Raw genomic sequence first — 11,643 nt, forward strand, 5'->3', positions numbered from 1 at the left:
TCTTGCCTGTTAGAAAACCTTCAGGTGATTGGAGATTGGTCCAGGACTTAAGGCCTGTGAACGATGCAGTTTTTGCCCGTGCCTCGGTGGTTCCTAATGTTACTACACTGTTGGGGGCGGTACCACCCACAGCAGAGTGGTTCTGTGATTGATTTGACGAATGCATTTTTCAGTATTCCAGTGGCACCAGAATCTCAGTTCTGGTTTGCTTTCACGTTTCTAGGAAAGCGATTTACGTGGACTGTGGCTCCAATGGGCTACGTGGAATCCCCCGCTATTTTTTCAGCGGCTTTAGCACAAAATCTGGAGGGTTTTATACCCCCTGAGGGCAGCACTCTGATTCAGTATGTGGATGATTTGTTGTTGTGCTCCAGCTCAATAGAAACTTGTGAAACTGATACTCGGGCTCTGTTGATATTTCTCGCTGAGAATGGCCACAAAGTTTCAAAGAAGAAGTTACAGTTGGTTTCACAGACAGTAAGGTATTTGGGTCATGACATCTCTCCCAATGGCAGGCAGCTGGGTAAAGAGAGGATACAGGCTATTCTCTCTGTCCCACAGACGGTTACTAAACGACACATGATGTCATTGACTGGTATGGCAGGGTATTGTAGGGTGTGGTTACCTGACTATGCTGAGGTGGCGCAGCCACTTGCTGACCTTATTTATGGCCACAATATGGCTATGATTGACAAAATTAAGTGGACACCAGAGGGACTGACTGCTCTGACCAGACTGAAACAACTCATGACTACTTCTCCCTGTTTGGGACTCCCTGACCATTCTAAACCTTTTACCCTCTTTGTTTGTGAGAAAAGTGGTTTTATGTCATCTGTTTTAACACAGGAACATGGAGGAAAGTAGCGCCCGGTTGGGCTATTATTCCAAACAGCTGGACAGTGTGGCCAGAGGTCTGGTTTGTTGTTTGAGAGCTGTGGCTGCTGCTACTGAAGCTGTGTTGGCTTGTGCAGACATTGTTGCCATGTGTGAACTCACTGTACACGTTCCTCATGCTGTACATGCTCTTATTTCACAGGCAAAGACGGCCCATCTAACACCAGCTCGACTGCTTCATTATCAGAATGTTCTTCTGACAATGTGTCATGTTGTGGCGAAATCCTGCACGGAGCCTTCACCGTGCGCTGCCACTTTAAGAGCGCATGAGCAGTAGGAAGAAGGAAATAAAAGAGCTCGTTCAGCTCTTTGGGGAGGAGCTCTTGGGTGGCGCGACATTTTGGTTGTGTGTGTTATGCTGCAGAGGTTTTTTGTTTGTCTTCAGCGTATGTGGTTGTACAGTGTTTGGATCAATCCTCGGTGTGATCGCTCGACGACGTGGTTGTACAGTGTTTGGATCAATCCTCGGTGTGATCGCTCGACGACGTGGTTGTACAGTGTTTGGATCAATCCTCGGTGTGATCGCTCGACGACGTGGTTGTACAGTGTTTGGATCAATCCTCGGTGTGATCGCTCGACGACGTGGTTGTTCTCATTTGGGACCGCGACGGTTATGGATCAAAGGGATTAGTAGCAACATTGTTGCGAAGCGTTCATCTACAACCCAACACACCATCGGACAGTCAGACCGTACACCTGCACCCTCAAGACCACAGCTAAGCCCTCTCTTTCTCCTCTCTTTCTCTTCCCGCTATGGTCCAGTGCTTTACACTGCAACCGACTCTATTTTTCTAAATGCATTGAAGTTTCATTGGAGCTGGACTAGTGTGTATATGAACACCACACATTCATACCCTCTGCACTCCTCCCCTGGAAGAGAATACAAACTATTGCAAATCCTCTGTGTGATGACTGGGTTCATTCTTTATTGTATGAAGTTGCTGTTTATTTGCTCTGCTATTATTATTATATAAGGTATGCTTGGTGGGGTTACCAAGAATTGTGGAAGGACTGTGCTGTGATGTGGGATCTATAGGGTGTGTATTCTTTTTTCTCTCCGCTGGCTATCTGGTCAACAGGCTACACTCTAGGCAGTCTCTTCTGCTGATGTGTGTGGGTCTGGTAGTGGTACTCTCGCTGTTCTACTATTTTTTTATTTCGGCATGGTTAATACCTGCCTGGCGCCCGAACAAAATCTTCTTTACCCTTCTCTAATTAATACCGCTACAATGTGACCCTGAAGAGGTGCACTGTGTTAAATCCTGCTACTTTGTTGCCCACCGAGGATGATGGAGAGCCGCATGACTGTGCTGCCATGGTGGAGCTTGTCTCTAAACCAAGGTCGGATTTAACTGATGTCCCTTTGCAAAATGCACATTTGGAACTGTTTGTAGATGGCTCTGCTCAGCGTTCTGAGAAAGGAGAACCATTGGTTGCGTATGCGGTTACTACTGCCTCAACCACACTGGAAAGTGCTAAATTACCCTCCCACCTTTCTGCTCAAGCAGCAGAACTCTTTGCACTCACTAGAGCTTGCATATTAACTAAAGGCCAGTCTGCCACTATCTATACAGATAGCAGATATGCCTTTGGTGAGGTACATGATTTTGGTACTCTGTGGAAACAGCGCGGCTTCCTGACCTCCTCTGGTAAGACAATCTCTCATTCAAAACTTGTTGATAACTTGCTAAAAGCTATTTTGCTCCCTTCTGAACTTGCTGTTTGTAAGTGCCTTGCTCATGCTAACTCTTCCGACCCTGTCTCCAAAGGTAATGCTATGGCTGACTTGGCAGCTAAGGCAGCAGCTGTCTCCTTGGAGGCACCTGTGTTACAAATGGTTTTACTTCCTGATCATAACCTCTTCTCTCCCACTGATATCTCTGACCTGCAATCCTCTGTAGGTCCTGTTGAGTTGAGGAAGTGGAAACGACTATGTACATATGACCAGGTGCAGAAACTCTGGCTGGGCCCGGCTGGGCTACCAGTCTTACCACGTTCATGTTTTCCCTACTTAGCTAAGTTGTCACATGGTAGGGATCATGTGTCAAAGGGGGGAGTTGTTGATTTTGTAAATACATTTTGGTTTGCACCTGGGTTTTCTGTGTTTGCTGAACAATATTGTGCAAAATGTGTGATTTGTATGACTAACAACATGGGAAGAGGGATTCCGATGCCACTATCGGCTCATCCAACCCCTGAAGGACCATGTGAACACATAATGATGGATTTCATTGAACTCTCTCCTTGTCAAGGTTACAAATATTGTCTGGTGATAGTGGATGCCTTCTCCAAGTGGGTAGAGCCTTTCCCATGTCGACATTCCACTGCTGTAGCAGTAGCCAAGAATCTCCTTAGGGAGATCATCCCAAGGTGGGGGTTACCATCTAAATTAACCAGCGACAATGATTCCCACTTTGTAAACCTGGTGATACAGAACTTGTCTGAGAGTCTGCAGATAGACCTCAGGACCCATTGTAGCTATAGGCCGCAATCCGGTGGCTTAGTTGAACGCGCTAATCAGACCCTAAAATCTAATATGGTGAAGCTTATGGCAGAGACAGGGCTTTCCTGGGTCACTGTGATGCCCCTGGCTCTGATGTACATGCGAGGGCGGCCCCCCAGAACCACTGGATTGGCTACTCATGAGGTTCTGACAGGTAGACCAATGAGGATGATTAATTCTTCTTTCCAACAGAACAAGCTGACACTGATGGGCTGTGACAATAACATGGTAAGTTATTGTACTGCTCTAAACAATTTTCTGAAGGCTATTTTCCCCAGGGTGAAAGCGGCTCTACCCCAGCCTCTGGTGGGGATCCTGCACAAACTGCAACCAGGTGAATGGGTGGTGGTGAAAGACCTGAGACGAAAGCATTGGAACCAGCAGAGGTGGACTGGACCATACCAGGTGATGCTGATTACCCCCACTGCTGTTCGCGTAGCTGAGAGGTCTACTTGGATCCACGCCAACCACTGCAGGAAGGTGCCATACTGCCCACCAGACCCTGAGGATGGAGGACCAGAGACTCCGGAAGTCACCGCCTAGATGGCCATGGGAGGATCAGGCCCAGACTCTACGCATAATGTTTCTTGCTCTTGTCTTGAGCCTTCTCATTACAGTTGCCATATGGACAGTGACTCAAGGACAACAGGTCCTGGAAAGACAACATGGTACTGACTCGACTAATGACTAATGACGTTTATTCCCATGGCGGGACTTAAATAACAGCCACTCCAGCTCGAGCCAACGGCAGGCTCAGGACAGGAGTCCAGCAAACAATAGCCGCTCCCATATCGAAAGAAGAAGGGCGATGCATCCACTGGATGAGCATCACAGTAGGAATCACGAGGGAAACACTTGGTGGTCACTGCTTAACTATACAGTAAAGACTGAACTGATGTTAGGAAATACCTCATGTTATGTATGTAGCTTGTTTCCACATTCAGCGATCTCCCCATTCTTACAGTATTCAGTAGAGGTCAGCATTAAAGACACTCTATGTGCACTAGAAGTGCTCTTGTCCAATGAGAACACAGGGGGTCAACCATCACTAGGTAGAACACTGAGGCATAAATGCATTAATGGTAATTTGTCATCAACAAAAGATTTACGAGAGGGATTTGATTGTTCACATTGGTGCAGTAGAATCATCTTAGAACCTAGAACCCGTGTACCAGAACCTATTCAAGTACAACCCCGGCGAACCCCATTTAGGCAGTGGTGGGCCGTCAGGGCCTGCAAGGCCTTCTCTGCTGGCCTAAACATCATCAGAATATAATTTTTTTTTAAATATATTTTCCCACAAATATGTATTAAATTATTCCCCAGAGTAAGAGTTATACTCTTCATTTCATAGCTTTCCTCTTGGTTGCACTGCTTCCAGCCCCAGGTTGAGATTTGGAGGGCTGGTCTTTATGTTAGATCTTTTATCCAATCATATTCAGCCATCATGTGTTGCCAGGGGTCTAAAATCTGCTCTTAGGCCTTCAGAATCAACAGTGCAGGCGCTTGTAGCTTAAAGTGAATGGAAATTAAAATTTTGTGTCAACCAATCAGCTTTAGAGTTGGCTATTGTACGCCTGCTGGCTGGCTCCAGTGTTACACAGGAGCCAGCTAGCAGGCGTAGGGCGTCCACGTCTTTTGATTGGATTACCAATATTGAGAGGCAGGTCCTATGGGCAGGTCTATGCAGATCTAGGAAACTGAATTTGATAAACGAATTAATTCGCGTACTACCTAAACTGTTTTTTGAACCCACAATGGCGGAATGAGGAGAAGATATCGATTTGGTCGAGGATATAATTATAACGCCATTCTCAAGACGAACTTTTCAAGAAAAGTTAGACATTGTAAGGAGAGGTCGCCCGACGCCACAAAGCCTGTCACAGGCGGGAAAGGGGTTCGTTCGTTCGCCACTTTCAAAGTTTCAACTATGAGCGCTGTCAATGGCTCACAGGCTACAAGCAATGGTGCTTTTGAAAACGTTTGGGGACACCAGAGTGGAGCTACAGCTCTCACTCGTCCTGCGTTATGTGACGGACACGGGAGTCAAGGAGCGATTTATCCGGTTTGAAGATGTGACAAGCGGCAAGCGAGCTGATGACATTGCCGCTCTTATTTTCCGTTTCTTGGAGGAAAATGAATGTAGTCTGGATAAAGTTTTTATCCAGACTGTTTTGATGGCGCAGCAGTCATGGCATCTGGACCCAATGGGGTGCAGGCTAAAGTTAAGGAGAGGGCACCGATGGCCTTATTCATTCACTGCTATGCACATCGACTAAATTTAGTACTGACTCAAGGAGCCTCAAAGCTTAAAGAATGCAAGGTCTTCTTTGCCAACCTCAATGGCCTTGCAGCATTTTTCTCACGATCCCCTAAGCGCACGCAACTGTCTAATAATCAGTCTTTGGTGAGTAGGCATACAATGCATGTTATTTTTTATTAAATGTGTATGTATGTTTCGCATTTTATTTCGTTAATATTAAATAGCCTATATATTAACAAAATAAAATGGCAAATAGCCTATGTTGCAAATTATTTGTTTTCTTTTATTTTCAGTGAATAGTTATGTGTCTTTATCATCACGGTGAAACTGCTTTGGGTGCGACAATGCGCTGTTTAGTGAACACACTGTATTTATTTTTTGGGGGACTTAAAGCTCAAAGTTTGTGGACCAGAAATGGATAGAAGAAGAATATTAATATAACTCTGTTGCACTCGACTATGTTCTTGCCTATTAGTTGAACTGTACTGTATTGTACTCTTCCCCTGCAATTCTCTGAAAAAAATGTCAATTTCAAGGTGACGCAACGCCTGGTTATACTGCGTTTCTGTCTAAATGTATAGTGTCTAGAGCCATGGCATCTAAATGATGGTAATAACAGGTGGATTAATTCGGGTGGGACTGTGTAGGACCTCACTGAAGGCCCAGGCGCCAGGCCCACGGCACGCTACTGCATTTAGGACCTGTCATTGTCACAACCCAAGCAATATTTCCATACCACAATTTAATGAATCCTATCTGGGAATGTCAACATGTGTTAATTATAGTGTTTTCCCAGTAGGATGTAGCTGGAAGAAGGGAACATCCAGCTCTGGATACCCCATTAGACTGAGGGTGGGGCACACCATTATTGATGTGGAAACTGACGATCGTTCTCCTCATCAATTTGGCTCGGCAACATTTACTGCTCATTATTGGATTTGTGGTGATAAAGCCTATCTCTACCTACCCACAAATTGGACAGGGTGCTGTATTTTTGGTAAACTAAACACATCCCTTGTGGTAATGCAAAAAACGAATTCCTCCATTCCATGCAGGTTAAGACTAATTAAGAGGGACATCTCGCAATCCAATTATGTCCCCAGTGACTCGCGACGATCCTCAAAATTGGAAAAGTTCTGGCGCGGTTTATTCCCCTGGTATGGGGCATCGGAGAATGCACATGAGTTGGATAGGCTAGGATATCATTTGGAATCCCTTGGAAATTTGACCACTGCAGGGTTTTCTATGATAAGACCAGAGTTGCAAGCCACTCTACTCATGGCAACACAAAATAGGGTGGCACTTGACATGTTGCTAGCACGTGAAGGAGGGGTGGGTCAAATTATAGGAGATCACTGTTGTACATTCATAACAAAGGGAGATGACAATTTGACTATTGTAGTGGAACATTTGAAAGAGCTTAGTGGTGTTCTCATAAGGGAACACCAGCCTGACATCGACTGGAATCCGTTAGGATGGGTTCAGTCAGTGTTTGGTGCTTGGGGAGCGACTATTTTCCATTGGTTCATCTATGGTCTAATATTACTGATTGCTCTGTTGCTAATTATCATTTGTGTGAAAAAATTGCTTAATAAGGTGGTTGATGTTGTTCTTACTATGCCCTTGCTTGCAAATTAAGTAGGTGTAAATGAAGAATCTGAGATTGATGGACGACAATCAGGTGAACACAGTGAAATATTCTCACTGGACAGTGTAGATAGAGAGGGTTCACAGTATATGAATGATTTCCCTGACCTATTCCTGACTACATCTCTGATAGTGGGGAACCCAATTCTGAGCATGAGGACTCGGAGGGATGACTGTCCTTATGTTCTGATGAGGGCTGTGTTTAGACACTGGTTCTCCTGTAATTTAGGGAGCATTTATATGTTCTGTTATTTTTTGTTTTACTCAACAAATGTATTATTCTGTGTGATTAAACATGTGCAAGTCTGTCTTGTGGTATAAAGGTTGTAAACTTAGTTTCTGAAGGGATTTGATTCCCTATTATCTTTAAATTTTGAATTTGTATATATATTTTTTTTTTCATATACTCTGCAACTACTTTTAGTAAGGTACCATGTTACTGTTCTGATTCTTCAGAAGGGACAGAGTCCTTTGAGAGGGGAATGTTGGAGATGAATCAGAATGAGTTGGGTAACATAGATAAGATGTTTTATTTTCATCATATGCTTGTGAGATACTTGTCATTAAAATCTTTCCCTTTGTCTATAGGGTTGGTAGTTGCAGTTATCCCTTCTCAGCTAGGGATTAGTCACATTAGTCACAGAGAGGGGAGAGGTCAGGCTTGTCTTCATATGTCAATGTAACTTCCTAAACCATGTGAAGGGATGGCGTTATTAATGGGGAACCATTGTCACTATCTCATACAATGTCTGTACGCCAGTCACTGCCTACTTTTCTCATTGGGGGAAAGAGTATGGCTGTGTCTGGAACCCTTGTATTTCCCCTCTGAGGTTGCCCTTATCTTGACCTAGTATTCGACCTAAGAGGCTCACTGTCTGATTTTGAGTTTGTCCAGGTTTGGGAGTATCTAGGATTGACAATTAATATATGCCATTGGATGAGGTAATGTTTTCATAGACAGTGAAGTATCAAGGATGAGATTAGAACCTTGTTTAGGAGACCAAACTGAACGATAATTTATAGCGAATGCTGTCTCTGTATGGGATACTGCTCTCTAAAGTAAAAGTCTTTCTTTGTGAAGCAGTTCCTATTATCTGTGGTTTGTCATGTCGACTAGGGGGTGGATCTTTGCTATAAAAGATCTCAGTTGCCATTATGTTAGGCTCTCAACTTTTCATTAGAGATACTGAAATGTTGAAAGTCAAATGCTATTGCAAAAGCTTAATGATTATTAAAGGTGAAGTTTAAGTATAACTCTGACTGGTGTGTGGTTTACTCTCTCATCATTTGGTAATACAGGAAATTGCCCAGACACGTTTCCGTGAGAATACCGATTTTCGATCTGTCTCATGATCTGACAAATACCACTGTAGCTCGGCCACCTGTGGATTGAGACGCAACTCACGCAAAAAAAGTGATTTCTCTTGATTGAAGTGATGGATTTTTGTATTAGAATACTTTAAATGTTATATCATGAGAAAGTTAGAAGCGATTTACTGTGTTATGCATTATATGTGTCCCAAATGTCCTTCAAAATTCCTGAGATTTAATGCTAGTAAAAATTCCCTGTCTTAGGTCAGTTAGAATCACCACTTTATTTTAAGAATGTGAAATGTCAGAATAATAGTAGAGAATTATTTCTTTCAGCTTTTATTTCTTTCATCACATTCCCAGTGGGTAAGAAGTGTACATACACTCAATTAGTATTTGGTAACATTGCCTTTAAATTGGTTAACTTGGGTCAAACGTTTTGGGTAGCCTTCCACAAGCTTCCTACAATAAGTTGGGTGAATTTGGCCCATTTCTCCTGACAGAGCTGGTGTAACTGAGTCAGGTTTGTAGGCCTCCTTGCTCACACATGCTTTTTCAGTTCTGCCCACAAATTTTCCAGGGGCTTGAGGTCAGGGCTTTGTGAAGGCCACTCCAATACCTTGACTTTGTTGTCCTTAAGCCATTTTGCCACAACTTTGGAAGAATGTTTGGGGTCAATGTCCATTTGGAAGACCCATGTGCGACCAAGCTTTAACTTCCTGACTGATGTCTTGAGATGATTCTTCAATATATCCACATACTTTTCCTTTGTCATGATGCCATCTATTTGTGAAGTGCACCAGTCCCTCCTGCAGCAAAGCACCCCCACAACATGATGCTGCCTCCCCCATTTTTGTTTCATCAGACCAGAGGACATTTCTCCAAAAAACACAATCTTTGTCCCCATGTACAGTTGCAAACCATAGTCTGGCTTTTTTATGGCGGTTTTGGAGCAGTGACTTCTTCCTTGCTGAGCGGCCTTTCAGGTTATGTCGATATAGGACTGGTTTTACTGTGGATATAGATATTTTTGTACCGGTTTCCTCCAGCATCTTCACAAGGTCCTTTGCTGTTGTTCTGGGATTGATTTGCCCTTTTCACACCACAGCACGTTCATCTATAGGAGACAGAACGCGTCTCCTTCCTGAGCAGTATGACGGCTGCGTGCGCCCATGGTGTTTATACTTGCGTACTATTGTTTGTACAGATGACCGTGGTACCTTCAGGCATTTGGAAATTTCTCCCAAGGATGAACCAGACTGGTGGAGGTCTACAATTTTGTTTCTGAGGTCTTGGCTGATTTCTTTTGATTTTCCCATGATGTCAAGCAAAGAGGCACTGAGTTTGAAGGTAGGCCTTGAAATACATCAACAGGTACACCTCCAATTGACTGAAATGATGTCAATTATCCTATCAGAAGCTTCTAAAGCCATGACATCAATATCTGAAATTTTCCAAGCTGTTTAAAGGCACAGTCAACTTAGTGTATGTAAACTTCTGACGTATTGGAATTGTGGTACAGTGAATTATAAGTGAAATAATCTGTCTGTAAACAATTGTTGGAAAAATGACTTGTGTCATGCACAAAGTAGATGGCCTAACCGACTTGCCAAAACCAAAGTTTGTTAACAAGAAATTTGTGGAGTGGTTGAAAAACAAGTTTTAATGACTTCAACCTAAGTGTATGTAAACTTCCGACATCAACTGTATTTGGACCTCTTTACTTTTCCCATATTTTATTATGTTACAGCCTATTCTAAAACGTTTTTTTTTTTATCCCTCATTAATCTACACACAATACCCCACAATGACAAAGCAAAAACAGGTTTTTAGAAGTTTTTGCCAATTTATTAAAAAAAAAACTCATTTACGTAAGTATTCAGACCCTTTACTCAGTACTTTGTTGAAGCACCTTAGGCAGCGATTACAGCCTCAAGTCTTCTTGGGTATGACGCTACAAGCTTGGCTCACCTGTATTGCGGAGTTTCTCCCATTCTTTTCTGCAGATGCTCTCAAGCTCTTTCATGTTGGATGAGGAGCATCGCTGCACACCTATTTTCAGGTCTCTCCAGATATGTTCGTTTGGGTTCAAGTTGGGGTTCTGGCTGGGCCACACAAGGACATTCAGAGACTCATCCCGAAGCCACTCCTGTGTTGTCTTGGCTGTGTGCTTAGGTTGGGTGAACATTGTTCTGTTGAAAGGGGAACCTTCGCCCCAGTCTGTGGTCCTGAGCGCTCTGTAGCAGGTTTTCATCAAGGATTTCTCTGTACTTTGCTCCGTTCATCTTTCCCTCGATCCTGACTAGTCTCCCAGTCCCTGCCGCTGAAAAACATTCCCAATCTTGGTTTCATCAGACCAGAGAATCTTGTTTCTCTTGGTCTCAGAGTCCTTTAGTTGCTTTTTTTGCAAACTCCAAGCAGGCTGTCATGTGCCTTTTACTGAGGAGTGGCTTCCGTCTGGCCACTCTACCATAAAGGCCTCATTCTGGGAGTGCTGCAGAGATGGTTGTCCTTCTGGAAGGTTCTCCCATCCCCACAGAGGCTCTGGATCTCTGTCAGAGTGACCATCAGGTTCTTGGTTACCTCCCTGACCAAGGCCCTTCTCCCCTGATTGCTCAGTTGGGCCGGGCAGCCTGCTCTAGGAAGAGTCTTGGTGGTTCCAACCTTTTTCCATTTAAGAATGATGGAGGCCATTATGTTCTTGGGGACCTTCAAAGAGGCCTTTTGGTACCCTTCCCATGATCTGTGCCTCAACATAATCCTGTCTGGGAGCTCTACATATAATTCTTTCAATCTCCTTGCTTGGTTTTTGCTCTAACATGTACTGTCAACTGTGGGTCCTTATACGTATATAGACCAGTGTGTGCCTTTCCAAATCATGTGCAATCAAGTTGTAAAAACATCAAGGATGATCAATGGAAACAGGATACAACTGAGCTCAATTTCAGGTCTCTTAGCAAAGGGTCTGAATACTTATGTAAATAAGATATTTCTGTTTTTTATTTTTAATAAAAGTGCAAAAAAA

The sequence above is a fragment of the Salvelinus namaycush genome, chromosome 36, assembly GCF_016432855.1.
Source record: "Salvelinus namaycush isolate Seneca chromosome 36, SaNama_1.0, whole genome shotgun sequence".
In the NCBI taxonomy this organism is placed as follows: domain Eukaryota; kingdom Metazoa; phylum Chordata; class Actinopteri; order Salmoniformes; family Salmonidae; genus Salvelinus; species Salvelinus namaycush.